Below are 11301 nucleotides of genomic sequence, written 5' to 3' on the forward strand. Positions count from 1 at the left end.
CTATGCAGATTTGCTGAATGTGGAGCCTGGCACAGGACTCGATCCCTCAACCCTGGGATCAAGACTCAAACTGAAATCAAGAGTCAGATGCTCCTGAATATTGTATGTAAGGAATGAATCTTGGGAATCTACTCCCAAAACTAAGAGCACACTGTATACAATGTATGTTAGCCAATTTGACAATCAATTATATTTTTAAAAAAAAGAATCAGATGCTCAACTAACTGAGCCACCAGGAGTCCCTCTTGGGTTGGTTGTATCAGGGCACTAATCCCATTCATGAAGCCTCTCCACTCATGACCTAATCCTCTCCCAAAGGCCCCACCTCCTAATACTGTACTTTCAGATTTTAATGTGGAAATTTTGGTGGGACAGAAACATTTGCACAGTCACTGTGTTAAAACAACACACGATATCTTTCAGTTCTGGAAGTCAAAGTATGACATCACTTAACTAGTCTGAAATGAAGGCAGTGGCAGGGCCAGGCTCCCTCCAGAGGTCCCAGGAAGATCCGTTTACTTGCCTTTTCCGGCTTCTAGAGCTGCATCCTTTGGCTTGCGGCCCCTGCCTCCATCCTCAGGGCCAGCAGCAGAACATTCTGCTTCGGGGTCACGCCGCCTTGTGCTGCAGTCAGATCCCCCCACCTTCCCTTCTAGGGAACTTTGGGATTACATTCAGGGCCCCACCCAAGATCCCATCTGCAAACACCCTCTGCCAGAGAGGTGACATTCACAGACGTCAGATTTTAAGACCCTGAAATCTCTGGAGGTCATTAGCCTACTACAAATAGCAGCAGATAGAACTCCTAGAAATAGTGAATCCTGGCCCCCCTGGGACCTACTGAATCAGAATCTGCATTTCTTTTTAGTGTTTTTTAATTTCCTTTTTAAAAATATAATTTATTGTCAAGTTAGCTAACATGCAGTGTATACAGTGTGCTCTTGGTTTTGGAGGGTAGATTCCCTTGATTCCTTGCTTACATCCAACACCCAGTGCTCATCCCAACAAGTGCCCTCCTCAATGTCCATCACCAATTTCCCCCTCACCCCCAGTCCCCCATCAACCCTCAGTTTGTTCTCTGTATTTAAGAGTCTCTTATGGTTTGCCTCTCTCTGTGTTTGAAACTATTTTTTTCCCCTTCCCTTCCCTTCTGTTAAGTGTCTCAAGTTCCACATGAGTGAAAACATATGATATCTGTCTTTCTCTGACTGACTTATTTCACTTGGTATAATACCCTCCAGTTCCATCCACATTGTTGCAAATGGCAGGATTTCATTCTTTCTCATTCTAAAGTAGTATCCACTGTATATATAAACCACATCTTCTTTATATATTCATCTGTTGCTGGGCATTTAGGCTTTCTCCATAATTTGGCTATTGTTGCTATAAACATTGGGGTACAAGTGCCCCTATGCATCAGCACTCCTGTATCCCTTGGGTAAATCCCTAGTAGTGCTATTGCTGGGTTCTAGGGTAGTTCTATTTTTAATTTTTTGAGGAACCTCCACACTGTTTTCCAGAGTGGCTGCACCAGTTTGCATTCCCACTAATGGTGCAAGAGAGTTCCTGTTTCTCTACATCCTCACCAACATCTCTTGTTTCCTGAGTTGTTAATTTTAGCCACTCTGACAGGTGTGAGGTGCTATCTCAATGTGGTTGTAATTTGTATTTCCCTGATGATAAGTGACATTGAGCATCTTTTTCATGTGTCTGTTGGCCATCTGGATGTCTTCTTTGGAAAAGTGTCTATTCATGTCTTCTGCCCATTTCTTCACTGGATTATTTGTTATTTTGGGTGTTGAGTTTCGTAAGTTCCTTATAGATTTTGGATACCAATCCTTTATCCAATATGCAATTTGCAAATATATTTTCTCATTCTGTCAATTGCCTCTTAGTTATGTTGATTGTTTCCTTTGCAGTGCAGAAGCTTTTTATCTTGATGAAGTCCCAAGACATTTGCTTTTATTTCCTTTGCCTTCAGAGATGTGTTGAGCAAGAAATTACTGCGGTTGAGGTTAAAGAGGTTCTTGCCTTTTTTTCCTCTAGGGTTTTGATGGTTTTCTGTCACACATTTAGGTTTTTGATCCCTTCTGAGTTTATTTTTGTGTACGGTGTAAGAAAGTTGTTCAATCTCACTCTTTTACATGTTGCTGTCCAGTTCTCCCAGCACCATTTGCCTAAAAGACTATCTTTTTTTCATTGGATATACTCTTTCCTGCTTTGTCAAGGAGTAGTTGGCCATACATTTGTGGCTCCAATTCTGGGTTCTCGATTTTATACTGTTCTATTGGTCTATGCATCTGTTTTTGAGCCAACACCATACTGTCTTGATGATTACAGCTTTGTAGTAGAGGCTAAAGTCTGGGATTGTGATGCCTCCCCCTTTGTTTTTCTTTTTTCAGCATGACTTTGGCTATTACGGGTCTTTTGTGGTCCCATAAAAATTTTCAGATTGTTTGTTCTAACTTTGAGAAGAAGTCCAATGCAATTTTGATGGGGATTGCATTGAATGTGTAGATTGCTTGGGTAGCATTGACATTTTAACAATATTTGTTCTTCCAATCTATGAGCATGGAATGCTTTTCTATTTCTTTGTGACTTCTTCAGTTTCTTTCATAAGCTTTCTATAGTTTTCAGCATACAGATCTCTTACAACTTCAGTTACATTATTCTTAGGTATTTTATGGTTTTTAGTACAATTGTAAATTGGATCAACTTCTTGATTTTTCTTTCTGTTGCTTCAATATTGGTGTATAGAAATGCAACGAGTTTCTGTACATTGATTTTGTATCCTGCAACTTTGCTGAATTCACAGATCAGTTCTAGCAGCTTTTTGATTTGAGTCTTTGAGGTTTTCCATGTAGAATATGATGTCGTCTGTGAAAGTGAAAGTTTGACTTCTTCTTTGCCAATTTTGATGCCTTTTATTTCATTTTGTTGTCTGATTGCTTATACTAGGACTTCCAACACTATGTTAAATAACAGTGGTGACTGAATATCCCTGTCATGTTCCTGATGTTAGGGGAGAACTCTCAGTTTTTTTGCCATTGAGGATGATATTAGCTGTGGGCTTTTCATGAATGGCTTTTATGATGTTAAGGTATGTTCCTTCTACCCCGACTTTCTTGAGGATTTTTATTAAGAAAAGATGCTGTATTTTGTCAAATACTTTTTCTATATCTATTGATAGGATCATATGGGCCTTATCCTTTCTTCTGTTAATGTGATGCATCACATTGATTGATTTGTGAATATTGAACCAGCCCTGCAGCCCAGGAATGAATCCCACTTGATCATGAATAATTCTTTTTATGTGCTGTTGAAATTGATTTGCTAGTATCTTGTTGCGAACTTTTGCATCGATGTTCATCAGGGACATTGGCCTGTAATCTCCTTTTTAGTAGGATCTCTTTCTGGTTTGGGAATCAAGATAATGGTGGCTTCATAGAATGAGTCCAGAAGCTTTCCTTCCGTTTCTATTTTTGGAACAACTTGAGGAGGATAGGTCTTAACTCTGCTTTAAATATCTGGTGGCAGGGGTGTCTGGGTGGCTCAGTAAGCTAAGCGTCTGACTTTGGCTCAGGTTGTGATCTCACGGTTCGTGTGTTCGGTTCGTGTATTCGGGCCCTGCATCGGGCTCTGTGCTGACAGCTAGCTCAGAGCCTGGAGCCTGTCTTCAGATTCTGTATCTCCCTCTCTGTCTCTGATCCTCCCCTGTTCTCTCTCTCTCTCAAAAATAAAAAAATAAATATCTGGTAGCATTCCCCTAGAAAGCCATCTGGCCCAGGACTCTTATGTTTTGGGAGATTTTTGATAACTGATTCAATTTTTTCACTGGTTATGGGTCTGTTCAAATTTTCTATTTCTTCCTATTTGAGTTTTGGTAGTGTGTGGGTGTCTAGGAATTTGTCCATTTCTTCTAGGTTGTCCAGTTTGATGGCATATAATTTCTCATAGTATTCTCTAATAATTGTTTGTATTTCTCTGGTGTTGGTTGTGATCTCTCCTCTTTCATTCGTGACATTATCTGTTTGGGTTCTCTCTTTTTTTTTTTTTTTTTGAGAAGTCTGGCTAGGAGGTTATCAATTTTGTTTATTGTTTCAACAAACTAGCACTTAGATTCATTGATCTGTTCAACTGTTTCTTTTTGGTTTCTATACTGTTTATTTCTGCTCTAATATTTATTATTTCTTTTCTTCTGGCTTTAGGGTTTCTTTGCTGTTCTGCTTCTAGTTCCTTTAGGTGTGTGCTTAAATTTTGTATTTGGGATGTTTCTTGTTTTTTGAGGTAGGCCTGGATTGCAATGGATTTTTCCCCCTTAGGACTGCCTTTGCTGCATCCCAAAGGGTATGAACTGTTGCGTTTTCATTTTCATTTGCTTCCATATATCTTTGTTTCTTCTTTAATTGCCTGGTTGACCCATTCATTCTTTACTAGGATGTTCTTTAACTTCCATGCATTTGGAGGCTTTCCAAAAATATTTTTTGTGGTGATGTCTCTGGTTCTTTGTAGTCTTTGCAGCATTGGATTCACAGAGTCCCTCTTAGGATCACTTGCAGGACTGGTTTAGTGGTCATGAACTCCTTCTGTTTTTGTTTGTCTGTGAAAGCCTTTATCTCTCCTATCCTGAATGACAGCTTTGCTGGTTAAAGGATTCTTGGTTGCATATTTTTCTTATTCAGTACATCGAATATTTCCTACCACTCCCTCTGGCCTTCCAAGTTCAGTGGACAGGTCTGCTATTACCTTTATGTGTCTAATGTAGGCCAAGTCCCATTTGTCCCTAGCTGGTTTCAGAATTCTCTCTCTCTCTTTGTATTTTGCCAGTTTCACTATAATATGCTGTGGAGAAAAACTATTTTTGTTATATCTGAAGGGAGTTCTCTGTGCCTCCTTAATTCGTATGTTTGCCTGCTTCCCCAAATTAGGGAAGTTTTCAGCTGTAATTTGTTCAAGTAAACTTTCTGTTTCTTTCTGTCACGTCTTCTTCTTCTGGAACTCATATGATACGGATATTATTGTGTTTCACTGAAACACATAGTTTTCTAATTCTCCTCTCATAGTCTAATATTTTCTTATCTCTTTTTTTCTAGGTTCATTGTTTTCCATAATTTTATATTCTGTTTCATTTATTCTCCTCGCTGGCTCCTATATCCTTGCTGTCCCTGCATCTGGTTTATTTTGCACATTTACAGCATTTCTTAATTTGTCGTGACTGTTTCTTAGTTCCTTGATTTCTGTAGCAACAGATTCTCTACTGTCTTCTATGCTTTTTTTAATCCCAGATATTACTTTTATGACTATTATTCTAAATTCCTGGTCCGATATATTTTGTATACCTATTTTGAGCAATTCTCTGTCATTTCTCCCTGGTTTCTTTTGAGGAGAATTCTTCCATTTCATCATTTTGGCTAGTTTTCTGTCCCTTGTGTGTTTTAATAGCTTATTATGTGTCCCGCACCTGCATGCAACATTATATTAAGAAGGGATCATACACTGTCCATGGCTCGGCCCTTCAGGGGATGTTTTTGGAGTGTGTTGTGTGCTGTCTGTTGTTGTGACTCTGGCTGCCTTATCTCCCTACCCACAGTGGTGGTTTGGGACTTCCACCTGGTGTACTTTGATTTGCTTGATGAAGAAACCTTGGAAAATTTTTGAAAAGGGGTTGAAGGTAGTGGAAGAAGCCTTATACCATACAAAGAGAGAAATGACGGGGGTGGGAGAAAAGAAAAGAAAAAAAATTGTCCAGGCAGAGAATCAGAGAAACTGTATGGCTTAATCCACAGAGAGAGAGAGAGACAGAGAGACAGGAAAATAAAGAAGAAGGGGATACAGAAAAGGTGTAAAAAGAATAGATTAAAAATGTCTGCTTAAACAAATCAACAACCAGAATAACCAGAATAGAGAAGGGAAGGAATAAGAGAAAGAAGCAGCAACAGCAGCAGCAACAGCAGAGTGTGTGTGTGTGTGTGTGTGTGTGTGTGTGTATAGACCAAGAATCAAATCAGAAAATGCAAAACCACTGGACCAGTATCTGATGGTGCCTCGGAACCAGCGGTTGTGCTGGTCTGGAGGAGGGGATGTCTGGTTTGGTCACACACGAAGGGCGTGGTTTGGTGTAGGTGGGTCCTGCCTCCATTATGGGCCCCGCCTCCAGCATGGGCCCACTGTGCATTCCCTGAAGCCCCACCCTGTTGGTGATGGGCCGAAAAATAGCAACACCCCAGTCTCTCCACCCTACCCACCAAGTGTCCCAAACCATTCTGTTTAGGCTGTCATCTCAGTGTCCCCGGGCGTGAGCAGCCAGTTTGTCCAGTTCCACAGTATACTGTGCCTCCTAGGCACTCAGCTGGAGACCATTAGCCTGTCACAAATAGAACTCATGGAAATGCTGAATCCTGGCCCCACCTGGACCTACTGAATCAGAATCTGCATTTCAGAAAGACCTACCTACACACTAAATTGAAGCACAGTCCCGTGGGGTCCTACACCAGGAATTCTACGATGAACTGAGTCCCCACATCGAATACACACTGAAGGTGTATTCCTGGGAGCCTTTCCAGGTGGTGCTGGGTGACCAGATGACCAGTCATTTTCCCAACCCCCATAACTAAGTGCTCATCTAAACAACAGTGGTTTCCAGATTCTCGCTGAAACCACAGGCCCTAAGCACCAGGATGGCAGAGCTCTTGCTTGTTTCCCATAGATTGGCACAAGGCTTGCCACCCGCCACATAAAATGGTTCAAGGTTTTAAAAGCCATGTAAGGGAGATAAATGATGTTAACAGAAGTGGCTTTGCGAACATCAGTTTTACTACCCAGATGCGAATTTTCTTGGGGTAGGAAGTCAGGAATCAGAATGGGGAACTTTCTCATGCGATCTATATTTGTGGCGATTTGTTTACCTTCAGGTATATAAGTGAGAGGGAAGGAAAAATTTTACTGACCACCGACCCCAGTATTAGAATTCTCCAGTACTTAAGCAATAGGGGACAGAGTGAAACCCTTTAAAAATGGTAATTTCACAGAAGGAAAGCAGAGAAGAGCTAGTTAATACTGGATAGAAAATGAAATTGAAAACGGCTTCTGGGAATCACTGCAATGGTTGGAACCTCGGAACCATGACAAAGTTGCACGGACTTGGGGACTGCAAATGCCCGGGATGTCCACACGAGGGCAGCAGTGCCACGCCGTGGAAAGACTGACCGCTTCAGTTTAGTGCAACTTTTTCTGAAATGAACCTGGAAATGATGAAAGCAACCATGCTTTCCACGTTATTACAGAAACTCTTCATTTACACAGTTTTTCCAGGGTGCCTGGGTGGCTCATTTGGTTAAGCCTCCAACTCTTGATTTCAGCTCAAGTCACGGTCTCAGCGTTCTTGAGTTGGAGCCCCGAGTCAGTTCTGGGCTGACAGTGCCAGAGCCTGCTTGGGATTCTCTCTCTCTCCTCCCTCTGCTCCTTTCCTGCTCATTCTCTCTCCCCTCAGCCTCATCTCTGCTCCTACCCTGCTCATTCTCTCTGTGTCTCCCTCTCTCTCTGCCCCTCCCCTGCTCATTCTCTATCTCTCTAATATAAATAAATAAATATTTAAACAGTTTTCCCTATGTTTAAGTGCCATTATTTGAAAAACAAAATTTTTATTTACACATACAGAGCAATCTCACAAATAAATATACTAAAATGAAAAAAACGACATTTGAAGCGGAAAAGACTATAAAAGTGTGTTTTGGAAAGCATAACAATCCTTGAGTGAACAAGAGTCACTGGGCTTGTTAGAAATCAACAGTACAGCCATCTCTTGTCTCTCAGCAAGTGCTGCATCATTGAAAAGTATGTGAAAATGGGTATAGGAATTTTTTAAAAATTTTTTAATAGTTTATTGTCACATTGGTTTTCATATAACACCCAGTGCTCTTCCCCACAAGTGCCCTTCCTCCATGACCACCACCTCCCTTCCCCCTCCCCTCCCCTCCCCCTTCAGCCCTCCATTCGTTTTCAGTATTCAATAATGTCTCAGGTTTTGTGTCCCTCTCTCTCCCCAGCTCTCTTTCCCTCTTCCCCTTCCCATGGTCCTCCGTTAGATATCGGAAAATTTCAACTCTGTACTTAATTCAGAAGCCCTGTTTCTTCCTGCTCTAGCAGAAAGCACCTCAGCAGATCCCTCAGGGAGGGGCCATGTACAGTGCACCGTGAACCTGCTTCATCTGTAGAACCGTACTTCCTCTGGTCCCCGCCGGCTTCCCAATCATGTCCATCTGAAGGCAACGTTTCTTTGGCCTAACTTGTGCTACTAAATATAAAAGTGCAAGACAAAATTTGTAAAACGACCATCCGAATTCAAGTGGACGTGCCTCCTCTCTGCTTGGTGCTTTATTTGAAAGAGACCCTGCCTCCTGTGAGCACTCAGAGAGGTCACGGTCCGTTCCACCCAGCATCAAGTGCACTACAGCTGTTTTCTTTTTTTGTCCCTGTGTTCGACCAGCAGCAGGTACTGTTTCCTTTCCTGAAGTACATGGCTTCGTTTTTACTGTGCTTTTAGCAGATATGGAAAGATGCACATAAAAACTAAGATTCTGTGGGCACCTGGGTGGCTCCGTCAGTTAAGCCACCAGCTTCTGCTCAGGTCATGATCTTGTGGTTTGTGGGTCCAAGCCCCATGTCAGCCTTCTCTGCTGTCAGCAAGGAGCCTGTTTGGGATCCTCTTCCCTCTCTCTCTGCCCCTTCCCAGCTCATGCTATCTCTCTCTCTCTCTCTCTCAAAAATAATTAACATTAAAAAGGAAACACTAAGATCCTGATACAACCTGAGGTTATTGGACTACGGAGATGTTCCTGCCAAAGTCCCTACTGTTACGTGACGTTGTTAAAGTAAGACATCTTCTTATTCTAGTGCAGGGAGAAAACCGCCCATTGCTGGAATTTAGAATAGAGACTAACTTTCTTAAAGAGCAAATCCTCTTTGAGGAAACTACGGGCCACAGGAGTACTCTGTACCCCCAGGCCGGCACTGTTAAGGGTGTGAGAGATCTCCAACCTTGTTCAGGGGTTTCCGACTGATTCCGAATTCCTGACTGATTTCTCAGACTGTTACTGATGTTCGAAAAAGTGAAGAACAAAGGTTGAAACCATGTAGCTTCCGTAAGTCACAAAGAAATTATAAACAGTTTAAAAAAATATGGAATTCGACCTTACTTACTTTGAGAATTTCTGAATAATATTTAGTTCAGAAAGTCAAACTTGTTCAGATTCCCAGTTTTCAGTGCTCTTGTTTCTAACGTTTAAGGGCTGAGGTAGAATCCATTTATTGACAAAGGCATTCAATGCCCAAGCATATATAAAACACATTTTAGAGTTGTTGAAAGAATGAATCTGAAGACTTGGCATTAATCTGTGAACAAAAAAACTTTAAAATCACTTTCTTGGAGCCCCTGGGTGGCTCAGTCAGTTAAGCATCCAATTTTGGCTCAGGTCATGATCTGGTTTTGGGTTCAAGCCCTGTGCTGACAGTTCAGAGCCTGGAACCTGCTTCAGATTCTGTGTCTCCCTCCCTCTGCCCCTTCCCCACTCACACTCTATCTCTCAAAAATAAATAAATGTTAAAATAACTTTTTTAATCACTTTCTTTACAAATGAAAAGTAATTTATTTTATTCTCTAATTAATTTAGTTCTCCAAATATGGAGATTTAGTTTAAAAATTATTTCTCCACCTAAATACTACCAGGGATATTGGATTGAGTTGCCTTATAAATACAAGTGTTATTTAAGGGAAAACAGGCAGGATGTTCACACCCAAATGCATACACGGTTCAAAGAGGCATCAAAAGATGGTCACTACACTCAAACCACATTAAAATGTCAGCATTAAGGTTTACCGGTTGCATCCGGAGAGAACAAGCACTGGAGAAAAGCCTTTGTAGGTCTTAAGAGTTTAATTGGATCAAAAGATAAAGTGATGCACTCATGTGTGGACACCATTTGGTGCAGCTGCTCTGCCTAGTGGTTGATTTATTCCAGTAAGTGGTATATTCACCTCTAACCTCTGTTTCACAAAAAGGCACTGTATACAGATAGCATAATTTAGTACAGAAATTAAATCCAGAGGCCTATTGGAAAGTGGACCGTTAAAAACACATATTTATAGTAGCAAAAGACCGTGATCTAGGAAATAAATGATTCTTTTTAAAAAGAATTTCGCATGTCGGGGCACCTGGGTGGCTCAGCCGGTTAAGTGTCCGACTTCAGCGCTGGTCATGATTTTATGATTTGTGCGTTAGAGTCACACATTAAGCTCTGTGCTGACAGCTCGGAGCCCAGAGCCTGCTTCGGATTCTGTGTCTCCCTCTCTCTCTGCGCCTCCCCTGTTCACACTCTGTCTCTATCTCAAAAATAAACATGAAAAAATTTTTAATAAAAGAAAAATAAATATTTCCACATGTTTAACTGGTCTCATTGTAAAAATCTTTCGTTCTATTCGTGTTGGATTTGTGATTCTCTCCAAAACAAAAAAAAATAGAACAGTGTGATGCAAATACTTAGCAAGTATTTCCTCATTTAAATTAAAATGAGGGCTAATGGAAAAGACTGGAGAGAAACACAGTAGGACCCAATATTGAAGTTTTAAATCTGGCTCTGAGATTGACCTTCTAATTTATTTATTTACTTACTTACTTATTTTAGAGAGAGCAGCAGAGAGAGAGGTAGAGACAGAATCCCAAGCAGGCTCCCCGCTATCAGCGCAGGGTCCTGCACAGGGCCTTTTTTCACAACTGTGAGATCAGGACCTGAGCCGAAATCAGGAGGTGGACGCTGCACTGACCTAAGCCGTCCAGGCGCCCTAGATGAAACTTTTAAAAAGTTAAGGATTCCACCAGTGTTCAAGTTCGAGAATGCCCCATTTAGCCCTCACCATCAAGGAAATCTAAATAACCGAAATATACATCACAATTTCATGGTAACAGTAGACATCTTTCTAAAATCTATTATTTTAGTCCAGGCAATTTTACATTTTTTAGAAACCACATTAAGTAAAAGAAGCAGGCAAGATTAATTTTAATACTTTATTTAAACCCATACAGCCAAAATATTAACATTTTGCCACGTATTTTACATTTAATTTGTACTGAGTCTTCGGAGCCCGGGGTGTATTTTCTAAGCACAACTGACGCAGGACCAGCCACGTTCAAGTCCGCGGTAGCCACACGAGACTACGGACTATTGAAGTGGATGATGCAGTTCTGTCGCTGCCTCGGCACACTGACCAGGACAGACGGACGGACGGACACTAACCAGGCGCCGGGC

Source organism: Suricata suricatta, chromosome 3 (genome assembly GCF_006229205.1).
Source record: "Suricata suricatta isolate VVHF042 chromosome 3, meerkat_22Aug2017_6uvM2_HiC, whole genome shotgun sequence".
NCBI lineage: Eukaryota > Metazoa > Chordata > Mammalia > Carnivora > Herpestidae > Suricata > Suricata suricatta.